Source organism: Oryx dammah, unplaced genomic scaffold (assembly GCF_014754425.2).
Source record: "Oryx dammah isolate SB20612 unplaced genomic scaffold, SCBI_Odam_1.1 HiC_scaffold_17, whole genome shotgun sequence".
Lineage (NCBI taxonomy): Eukaryota > Metazoa > Chordata > Mammalia > Artiodactyla > Bovidae > Oryx > Oryx dammah.
Genome location: NW_024070201.1, coordinates 3,947,612 through 3,960,045, shown reverse-complemented (window position 1 = coordinate 3,960,045; position 12,434 = coordinate 3,947,612). Strand labels below are relative to the sequence as shown.

General features: G+C 37.6%; 1 protein-coding gene and 1 long non-coding RNA gene across 3 annotated transcripts in view; both read right to left on the bottom strand.

Moving 5' to 3' along the window:
- Nucleotides 1-4,479, bottom strand: part of LOC120876156 — an 8,405-nt gene extending 3,926 nt beyond the window's left edge. The window contains exons 1-2 of the long non-coding RNA XR_005724116.1: nucleotides 4,470-4,479; nucleotides 3,063-3,067 (exon numbers count right to left, since the gene is read on the bottom strand). This is a non-coding gene — a long non-coding RNA (uncharacterized LOC120876156). The remainder of the gene's footprint in view (nucleotides 1-3,062; nucleotides 3,068-4,469) is intronic.
- PDGFD (platelet derived growth factor D) overlaps nucleotides 1-12,434 on the bottom strand; it is a 274,384-nt gene that overhangs the window by 166,736 nt on the left and 95,214 nt on the right. The window lies entirely within an intron of this gene.

Below are 12,434 nucleotides of genomic sequence, written 5' to 3'. Positions count from 1 at the left end.
CTTCTCCAATGCATGAAAGTGAAAAGTGAAAGTGAAGTCACTCAGTCGTGTCCTACTCTTCGCGATCCCATGGACTGCAGCCCACCAGGCTCCTCCATCAGTGGGATTCTCCAGGCAAGAGTACTGGAGTGGGGTGCCACTGCCTTCTCCGCTCTCAGTTTCTAGCTCTTCCTTATTCATTCACTGCTCTATGTCTGACATTTAGAATAGTGGCTAGCAATAAATATCGTTGAAGAATACATGAATAAAGTTTTCTTAACTTTTTATTTGTGCATACTAAATCACTTCAGTCATGTCCAACTCCTTGCGGTCCCATGGACAGTAGCCCACCAGGCTCTTCTGTTTGTGGGATTCTCCAGGCAAGAATGCTGGATCGGGTTGCTGTGCCCTCCTTCAGGGGATCTTCCCAACCCAGAGATCAAACCCACATCTCTTATGTCTCCTTCATTGGCAGGTAGGTTCTTCACCACTAGAGCCACCTACAAAGCCCAATACTACTTCTAAGTCAAGTGTGATACAAGGAATAGAAATAACATATTAAAGTAGTACTGTGTCTGGGCCATAACTGGAGCTATGAGGCAAATATCAGTCTTTAGTAAAAATAAAAAATAATTTGAGGGATTAACAGAAAGGTTTAATGAATCAGAACTTTATTATTAAAATCTAAAATATACCATTAATGTGATTACTTGAAAATATTTTTTACTTGAAGAAATTTTTCCAATTTTTACTAAAGTGACAATATTGATGTATTATTTCCTCACTTTAAGTCCTTTGAAGGTGCCAACTACAGTGATCCAACATGCTACAGAAATTCTACTGAAGCACAAGTATAATAGCACCGTTGCCATAGAAATGACATTTCTCTCCTTTGAGTTTGAATGTGCTTCCTTCAAGAGAGAAAACACATATTCACTCACACACACACAACACTGAGAGTAATTTCTATTTTTTATTAATTTACTTTTGCCTTTTAAAACAATATGCCTAATAAAAAAACAAAAATCAACAAGCAGAGCCAGATTATTCACCACAACCTCCAAGTTAATAGATTATAACATGATATAAAATTGTTAAAAACACACTTATCCAAAAACTGACTGCGGTTTTTACATATGTAAATCTATTAAAAAGTAAAGATTTTTCAAATGTAGATGGAAAAGAGGGAGAAAGTAATCCATGTACATGTCAGATTATCTACAAATATGAACCCCTCACTGTGTCTTTTCCATATTCTTTTATTTTTCGCCCTGTCTGTGCCATCCTGACAGGCCTAGAGGATGCAAGGCAGCAGCTGGTAGAGCTCTGGTGGCAGAGCTTAGCCACGCCTGGCCCACTGTGGCTTCCCAGCTGGCGCTTTGTGTGCACCACTTTTCTATATCCTTTACTTATGTTGTACATAACAATATGAAATATTTCTTTGCACCATTAATTTTTATCTGCACATTCGTAGTGAGTTGCAGGGCATCCCCAGAACAGATATGTTCAAGTCCAACCCCTCAGGGGCTGTCAATGTGACCTTATTTGGAAATAGGGTCTTTGCAAATATAATTAACTTAATGATCTTTGAATTCAGGGTGAGCCCTGAGATTAACAACTGGCATCCTTACAGGAGTAAGGAGGGGAAGACCTGGTACACAGATACACGAGGAATGTCCACACGAGAACACAGGCAGTCACTACATCCTGGAAGGGTGCAGGCACAAGCCCAGGACCACCAAGGACTGTGCATGCCGCTGTGACAGGGCCATGAAATAGATGCTCCCTCACAGTCTCGGGAAGGAACCAACCCTGATGACACCTTGCTTTCAGACTTCTGCCTTCCAGAGAGAGTAAATTTATTTTGTTTTAAGCCAACGAGTTTGTGGTAATTTGTTACAGCAGACCTAGGAAAGTAACACAGCCTTCAACAAGGTAAAGAAAGTGAAGGAAACTGACTTTTGTTGAGCACTGGCTATGCACCAAAATCCACATTGTTTTGCATTTCATCTCATTTAATCTCACAAAATTCTGAAGAAAAAAAAAATTTTGTCCCTTATCCAGGGGAAGAATTTAAGGCCCAGTGAAGTAACTTTCTCTAATATTATTACCACTCTTAGATTCTAAATAGCAAATTAGATTCTAATTAGCACACTAATTCTAAATAATTATGGATTAAAGTAAGACATTGTTCAGTGACATTATAACTACTATGCAAAAGTGTTAGTCGCTCAGTCATGTCTGACCCTTTGTAACTCCATGGACTGTACCCTGCCAGGCTCCTCTGTCCATGGAATTCTCCAGGCATGAATACTAGAGTGGGTAACCATTCCCTTCTCCACGGGATCTTCCTGCATGGCAGGAGGATTCTTTACTGCCAAAAGCCATTGAGGAATCCAGTAACTACTATACACTTTAGTAAAAATGTTTTTCCTCTATACCATGACAGGAACTTCTAAGAAAACTCAGCAAAACTGAATTTTAAAAGTGATTTCTTTCCATATTTACATTTTAATAAAAAGCTTAAAACTATTATTTAATACAAAAGTCAACTTCATATTTATGTACTACTAATAAATATTTGGAAATCAAATTGTTTAATATTATCAATTATATTTTAATCAATATTTAAAATTATATTTTAATATTATCAATTATATTTTAAATTGTTTAATATTATCAAAAAACACAAAGTTCATATGGATAAATCTAACAAAATATGTGTAAGATGTGTATGCAGAAAACTATATAACATTGATAAGAAAAATTAAATACTGGAAGATTCAATATTGTTAAGCTGTCAGTTTCTCATAATTTAATACATGGAACCAAAGTAATTCCAATTCAAACCCAGTAAAAAACTTTTGTGGGTAAAAATTAGCAATCTGATTTTATAATTTATATGTAAAACAAAGGACTTAAAATAGTTAAAATGAATTAAAAAAAAAGATTGTTGGAAATCTCACAATACTTGATTTCAATACTTACTGCAAAGCTGCAGTAATCAAGGTGATTTGATTTAGCACACAGTCAGACCATCATATACATCCATACATAGGGATTCATAGATAGGATCCAGAAACAGATCCTTACATATGTGGTCAGCTAATTTTCAACAAAGATGCCAAAGTTATGCAGTACAGAAAGACCTATCTTTTCAACAAATGATACTAAAACAGTAATGCATCCATACACTCACACACACACAAGTGGATCACAGAAGTTAATGTAAAGCCTTAAAGCTTCTAGAAGAAAACACAGGAGAAAATTTTCTTGGTGAAGATTAGGCAAAGATTTCTTAGGTAGAACACAAAATGCATGAACCATAAAAAAATAAAATAAAATTTGGCCTCATCGTTTAAAAAACTTAAAAAAAATACTTTACGAAACCAAAAAGATAAACTTCAGACAGGGAGAAATTATTTGTAAAATGTATATCTGATAAATATTCAATTATATATATATATATATATTTAAACTTTTACAATTTAATAACAGGAAATACAACCCAATACAAAATGAGCACTAGATTTGAGAGACAGTTCACTACAGAGGTATGAGTGGTACACAAGAGCTTTAAAAAAGATGTTCAATATTATGAGTCATTAGGGAAATGAAAACAAAAACCATAAGATATCAAGACACATCTACTAAAATGGCTAAGATTATATAACAATGTCAACAGCAACAATACTGCGTGTTGGCAAAGAGGCAGAACATCTAGAACTCTGATACACAAAGGGGCAGCTACTGTGGAAAATGGTTTGGAGTTTCACACAGTTAACCAAATACTAACCACGCTAACGGATACTTGTGCCAATGAAATAACATTACAGACCTCTACACAAATGTTCACAGTAGTTTTACCTATAGCAGCCGAAAGCCAGAAATACTCAAATGCCTGGGCATTTAGATGGACACACCGATTACAGAATTTCCAAACAATGGAACCACTCAACAATAAAAATGAAATATGGATACACGCAAGAACAGGGATAATCTGCAAAGCATCTGCTACGTGAAAGAATCCAGACACACAAGTCAAAATGCTGCATGATTCCATTTATATGAGATTCAGGAAAGGCACAGAAAGGAGATCAGAAATTGACAGAACATGGGGTCATGGTGAGAGGATTGACTACAGAGAAGCATCAGAAAATGCTTTCAGGTAACAACAAAGTTCTGTATCTTGACGGTTGTGATGGCTACAGAACTGTTTATATTTGTTAAAACGCAACCCATATACCTAAAAAGGTGGATTGTACTATGTGCAAATTATACTTCAATGAATCTAACTAAAAAAAGTATTTCAGTGGCAAAAAGGAGGATTTAAACTAGGGAGTTTCAGAGTAGCTTTATATGTTCTTCAAAAATGCTAATATTTCTAAGCAAATACAAGCTTGAAACATTCCCAAACAAATTCAATCTATATATGTATCTTCTGCTAAAAAAGCCGTTAAAAATAACCGTCAGCATTACCAATACCACACGATTCTTAAATGTCCTGTTTTGATAAACTAAGCACAAAGTAGCTCTTTACAAGTGAAATAATGGCTCCAAGGTGAAAATAGCCCATAGTTTTAACTCTACATTGTTATGGTTATTATATGTTAATTCAAATCTAGTTCTCTGATTTGCTGAGCTTTTCTAATTTATGTTGTAAAAATTCCCACGTTAGAGCAGTCTGTCACATGCTATTGAATTCTTGTTTTTTCTTCTGAGACCTTCTCTGCCTAAGCAACAACTAATCCCTCAAGATGGCTCCAGCAGCCTTCCTCCCCGAACACTGCTGCTGTGTCAGGCTGATTCACCCGTTTCTCCCTGAGCTCCAGGGCATCTAATCTGTTTCCAGGATAGCACTCCTTTGACATTTATTTGTCTCTTCTGCTAAAATGAGAACTAGGAATTCTAGTTTATATATCTTTATTTGCCCAACTCTTAGCAATGTTTCTAAGATCTAGAAGGTGCTAAATACAAGTCTAGCTTTGAAAATACATCATATCTTGAACATCAGTTGTCATTTCACTGTATGGGAGACAGCCCCTGCAGGAGACTGGCCTAAATGGACCATAGCCCAAGAAGGGATTTCATAATGAAATGGCATTTGAAGGACAATAAACTAAATCCTAATTTGATTTTGCTTGCTGGCTATTTTTTCTTTTTCATAAAGACACTGTGTCATCCCCAGAGACTTACTAATGGGGGGTTGTATCAGAAATGTGCAGTGCTAGAACTGCAAATGATTATACAGATCTGCTATGTTACGAATAACATTCTGACCATGTGCTGGCATCTCACTTCTAGATCTGGGTTTTGTCCAGGTCAGCCACCAGCAAGGCCCCAGGTATCAGGTGCACTTGGATGTAACTTGACTTTTCTGACCCTGCACAGGTAGAGTGACAGCATTCTGACCCATGTGGCTTCTTCCTCTGTATGCCAGGTTTCATCAGCTTCTACAGACCAGGTAGGTGTGGGCCACAGGGCTGGCCTAGGAGCCTGGATGAGCACAGTCCTGTTATACTTGGCCTGGGTCCCCATCTATGTGCGATGAAGGGAAAGAGGCATCATTACTCTCTCATTACTTACTCCTCTTCCCAGCAGGGTGGGAGGAGCTGAAAGACTGCCTCTGAGTCGCTAACTCAGACCTAAGTATACTGCCCATGACTGTTGGCTGCTATGGGTAATTCTATAGTGGTAAGTCAGACAGAGAAAGATAAACATCACAGGATATTGATTATATGCAGAATCTAAAAAAAAAAATGATACAGGTGAACTTATTTATAAAACTGAAATAGATTCATAGAGTTGGAAAATGAATTTATGGATTCCAGGAGGAAGAGTGGGGAGGAGGGACAGACTGGGAGTTTGGGATTGACATGTACACACTGTGATGTGTGTCTGTGCTCAGTCACTCAGTCATGTCTGACTCTTTGCAACCCTTTGGACTGTAGCCCACCAGGCTCCTCTGTCCGTGGGATTTTTCCAGGCAAGAATACTGGAGTGGGTTGCTATTTTCTCCTCCAAGGGATCTTTCTAACTGAGGTATTGAACCCATGTCTCCTGCATGACAGGCAGATTCTTCCCCTGCTCAGCCTTTGGGGAAACCCTGACATGTACACAGTACTATATTTAAAATGCCTTTAAATGGTTAATGCATATATATAGAATTTAGAAAGATGGGAATGATGATTCTATATGCAAGAGAGCAAAAGAGCCACAGATGTAAAGAACGGACTTTTGGGCTCTGTGGGAGAAGGCCAACAGAGTGGTATGATCTGAGAGATCAGCATTGAAACATATATATTACCATGTGTAAAATAGATGACCAGTGCAAGTTCAACGCATGAAGCAGGGCGCTCAAAGCTGGTGCTCTGGGACAACCCAGAGGGATGGGTGGACACACGTGCACCCATGGCTGATTCATGTCGATGTATGGCAAAAACAGTATGTAAAGTAATTATCCTCCAATTAAAATAAATGAATAAAAAGATAAATAATCAATTTAAAAAATCAAAGCTAAGCTTTTCTAATGCAGAGGAGGAGGAGATGGGGAAGTTTTTCAGTGACATTTTGTTGGACCTGAAGAAAACAGCTAGTGTTCTCCCTGTCACTCGTAAACAAATACCTTCAACCAGCATTCCACTTAGAATCTTGGGCCAGTTCTCCCTGGGATGTTTCTCATCCCTGTTGCTCTTCTTGGCCACAGAAGAGGCAAAAGCTCTCCTCCTGCTCTTCCCTAATGTGTCATCGGGTCTGGCCCTGTGCACTGTTGCTCACTGACTCCATCTAGTAAAAAAGACTTTTCTGAATTCATATAAAGTATGTGAAAATGAATAATAAGTGTTATCAACATATGTAACAGTCCATTTATGCTTTAAATTCAATTATGTTTTTCTGGTTAGATCGAAAAATATATCCAGGTGGCAGCTCAACACTTCAGAAGAGCTTAGAAATAATTACCTATATTAAGTAAATATGCTTATCCATCCAAGTCAGCTGGGAATTGACATTTAAAAAATGAATAGATTTTTGTGTTACTACAAATATCCTTTAAATAACTGCAATAAAATAGTCAATTCAAACCTATTTCCTGGGGACAAGGGGGCATGTTTGAAAAAGCATGTTAAGGGGAGAAAATAAAAATTCCTTCAATCAGATTAATCACTGGTATCCACAACAGACATGCTAATGAACTTGCTGATCAGATACATAGGTTTCTCTAGAGATACAGACTATCTGTCAGGGCTATTAATTTTTTCTTCCACATAGTCTCATCAAATTTTATGAACATTTATCATCTCTGAACAAAAAACAAAACAAAATCCTCTTCTTTCAAAGCTCCATGATTGTGGGTTATATAAATACTTTATGAGGAGCTTCCCCTGAGATCCAGCAAACTAGGGCAACTGCCCCAGACTCCAAGCTTTGAAAAAGACTAATAGACATCCACTCAATTATGCTGCTAAATATTACAGAATGAAAGTGAAGGGGAGCAACCAGTAACGAAGGTATTTTTCTCCTAAAGCAAAAGATCTTGAGGCCTTTCTGTAAGTACGCAAACTCAAGAGAGACTCCAACATCATCACCAGCATTAAGAAACATGGGATGCTTCCGGGATGCTTCCTGTAATGATTTGTCTTCGAGCCTTCTATGATGTTTTAGATCTGTGTGTGTGTGTATGTGTGTGTGTGGGAGAGAGAGAGAGAGAAAGAGACTTTGATAAAGAAGCAGAGGAAGAAGAGTAATGACTGAGTTCTGCAATAATTAGATGCAGGATCCTTGGGGCCATTACTAAATCACACTCTTCATCCTTAACATTTTTTTTTTTTCTAATCACTAAACCCAATCCCATCAAAAATTATCTGTTGCCTCAAAGAGCAGAGGATGAGGAGACTAGAGCACCAGTGGAGGGGTGGGAGGAAGAAGAATGAAGCAGACAAGTTTAGAAAATGTACATAACTTGCTTGGGGCCTTATGGTCAGTGGAGAGCCTAGATTTGAGTCTAGCTGCTAGGCTTCAAAGACTTAACCTGAACCTACTCCATTAAGGCCATAGTTTGTGATTTTCAGCATAAAGTCGGTGATAAAAGTGCATGTACATTCATAACATCCAAATACAACCTTCGTGGTGAATTTGACTACGTGTTTATAAGACAGAAAATAGAATAAGTGTTGTCTTTACAACATGTCCTTTCTCACTGAGCTCAAACAGTTCAGAGAGATCACCTAAAACTATGTTAATGTGTTAGGGTGACTCATCAAAACGTTGTATGAGAAATACCTTGACAGGGGCTACGAGGCGACCCAGTGGAAGTGCCGCTGAACGTACCTTGACAGATGCCTGTGCACCTAAGAAGCACATGTTGACAATCCTTTCTTCAAGGACACTAGACATACTCATAATACCCTCAGACAGAGTTACTTAAGATGCCTATGAGGTCAGCACCGTACATAAAAGAAGCAGGCCAAACACTGTCTACAAAGGAGGGGTTTCATTTTGTCTCACTCTTCACACTGTTCGCTGAACCCTGGGTAGGCGAAGTGTGAGTGGGGGAGCTGGAAGAGAAAGGAGCCATAGGGGTAGAAACAATTTTATTCTCTCCTGCCTGGCACAGCAGCCATAGCAACAGACGCGCTGCATTCTCTCCTGGTCGACCCAGCGGACGCAGCCAGGGCAGCCGTGATGGGGCCTCAACCACACACCCTACGGCTTTCCAGGTGAAGCTTATATGTGCTTACAGAACAAAAGTAGCCTGTGAGCAAGCAAGAACCTCCTGACATGCATGCACAGTGCTGTAAGTAACCTCCACTGTTACCTAATCAGTATTTACAAAACGTGGGACAAGAGCAAGAGGATGTGGAGCCAGACAGCCTGACCACACCATCTTGGCTAATTTGCTCTTTCCCTAAACATTTCCAACGAAGTATCTTGGATTTTAATGTTTATAAAATTGTTATATATAAATTAACATGAAATAGAGAAAAAGAAGGCGAAAATGAGGTGTTTTCATTGGAGATGTCACTCTGCCCCAACAGTCATGTTCTGGTCACTCTGCATTTTCACACTTAATTCTGTAAATGTTACCTCTTTGCACATTTCATATTCTGATTTTGACTTGAAACTGACATAATATAAAACTTGTTCATTCTACAAATTAACAACATATATATATAACAACATATATATATTAACAACATATATACATTAAATTTAATATAAATACAATTACTGAGGCACTATTTCTAGACCTCAAATGTACATTTCTTGAACTTAGCTTTAACAAACTACTGTTCTCACATCACACCTTACAAAAGTTTTAGAATTTTTAGCAAGTTTTTAGTATTAAAAAAATTCTTATCATGGAGCATGAGATTTTAAATTACTTTTAACTGTCTATTTCTCACAAAGAACTGATCAAAGGTAAATATGAAATAAGAATGAACATAAAACTCCTTAAAATAAAATTGGCTCTTAATAATGTATCCAAAAATTAACTGGCAATGGAAAATTCTTAAGTCAAATTCAATATGGTAGTGATTATTCAAAATCAACCTCTTCATGAATTAACCATGAAGACATGGTTAATGTTTGTGTAATTTTTTGTTCCACCTTCTATATCAAGGGTCCGTGGAGAACGACCCTCAAATCATGTGAAAGCATAAAACACAAACTCCTCCACATATTGTACTTTGTGTATTTGCTACAACAAAATTTTATTAAAGTTCTGGAGATGTTTTATTCCATCCTGAAGGAAGTGCAGCATATATTTAATAATTACTGAAGACATGGGAAAAGCAAGTCACTATGACCAGTAAATAAGAGTGTAGAAATTCAAAAACAAAAATTGTTCCAACATTCTAAATGAAACAACTGTCTGGTGAGCTGAAATATTTCAATTTTATTTGGAAAATATGGCATCATATATACAAACTAACAAACTGATAAGATACAAATCATGTTTATTGTTGAAACGTAAAGAAGCAACAGCAGCATCGTCTACTGCAAATGTGGGGAAATGATTAACTTTTATAGAAGAATGCTGTACCTTCCTCATCTTCTAGAACTTTTGATATACTTGAACAGGAATTACAAGCTATGATTTGTTAAAATCACCAACAATCCTTTTTCGGGGGTTCTATAATAAAACCACAAAATAAGTTTTAAAAATACTGAAAAAAGAACCAGTTGAATAGAATTGGATGGTACTGTATGCCAAATATAGTTATAGAGGTTAGAAATGACCAGATTCTTCAGTGATAGAGAAGTACTAACTATGTGTTACCTTCAGGAATATAAGCTGAGTCTTATAAAACCTGAAGAATGCGCACTTGTAAAACCTCTAAGTGAGATGACACAAACACTGTCTTAGTAGCTTTCAGACAACTAAATAGAAATACCTCTTTACATAATATATGGTCCTTTAACTAACAACCAGAGATAACACAACATTAAGCATTTGGATAAACTATTACATGTTATAGACTTGACAGTTCGTTAAGGATGCTGAGGGTATTTGGAGCACATTGTTAAGCATATATCAGAAGGAAATGATATAAAATTCCTGGTGCTGTGGTATAAAATTCTGGGCTCAGTGACCATCACTGACTGATCCCAGATGGGGCAGTGCATAGGGACAAATCATATGATCAAATTCTACTCACCCTTTGGTGAGTGGAGGATTAGCTCCAATATGCCCCTTCACTGAGGTATTGAAATAAAAGTACTTACACTACTCAATACCAGGAGAATGTGAAGAATCTCCAAATACTTTCTGTTCCATCATAAGTTATACTCTAATTCTTTCCATGGTTATTGAACATCAAAGATGGGCCCAGCATCATGTGAGGCACTTATGGGTAAAGGTGAAGAAAGTACAAAGACGACATATGTCATCTCAAGACTTAGAAGGCAAGGATTATGCCATTTATTTAGTCTTCACCGTAGTTCAGTTGGTAAAGAATCTGCCTGCAGTGCAGGAGACCCCGGTTTGATTCCTGGGTTGGGAAGATCCCCTGGAGGAGGGATAGGCTACCACTCCATTATTCCTGGGATTTCCTTGTAACTCAGATGGTAAAGAATCCACCTGTAATCTGGGAGACCTGGGTTTGATCCCTGGGTCGGGAAGATTCCCTGGAGAAGGGAAAGGCTACCCACTCCAGTATTTTGGCCGATACAGTCCATGAAGTCAAAAAGAGTCAGACACGACTGAGTGACTTTCACTCACTCACTCATAGAATATATATAATCGCAGGAGGCACTATAGTAAAGAACCTGCCTGCCAATGAAGGAAACTTAGGAGATGCGGGTTTGATCCCTGGGTGTGGAGGAAATGGTAAAGCCACGCCAGTACCCTTGCCTGGAGGATCCCATGGACAGAGGAACCTGGCCAGCTACAGTCCGTGGGTTCGCAAAAAGTCAGATATGACAGAGCAACTTACACACACACGCACACACACATATATAGTAAGTGAAATGAAATGTGTACATTAGTGCCATTTCTGCTCTGTGATATACAGAAGTGCAGACACTTCTCTAGAGACAAACATTTCTTAAAATAAGAGTGTTATTTCCCTGTATGAACAGTGTGGGAAACGGAATCGATTTTCAGCTGTTTATTTGATTTTTGAAGCAGAACCAAAAAAGTCCTTGTGGTTCTCAATTACTCATTTATTTGAAAATAGTAGATACTTGCTAAATATTTAAAACAGAATAATTGTTCTAACCATACTGAGACAGCCAGTTGAAAAGTATACAAGTACATCTTGTTTCATATATATTATGAGATAAAAGGTACTTCAAAATTGAAATTCAATCAAATATACACACATACATGCAAGAGTCTTAAAATTCTATTCAAAGTATTGCCAAACGTATCATAAGAAATCTCCTGTTTTCCTATTAATAAGATATGAGGCTAGAAGAACACAAGGAGGTCAGCCAGGTGTGCTGTCTTCTTTAGTAGGCCAGAATATTCTAGAGAACGTTAGATTCAAATAGCAAAGCATACATTTCAAGATGTCTTGAAGGATAAATGGCCTCTGTTCATGCCTGTAACCTAGCCAGAACTAAATGAATTTCTAGCCTTGAATTTCCTTTCTTTGATCAACTAAAAGATTTTGAATGCACTGAGCAGTTCTGCTCAACTGGTATCTGCAGTAATGGCAGATAAGGAAAACACATTAAACCTGAGTTAATTAAAACGCTTTGGTTGTTTCACGGGAATAATGCTAATAAGATTGCAGGGGAAAGAGAATTATAAATGTGAGACGGACACAAAAATTTCAGTTAGGTGAAAGGAACCATGTGTTATCACACTTAAATGTTAACACATTAAAGAGTAAGGTTTTTTCCCCACATAATTATTATTAACCTATGAGACAAAACAGCTAGCTTGATTGTATCACTTCACTATTTAGAAAACTGCAGCAGTAACACTAATGACGACACTGCACCTC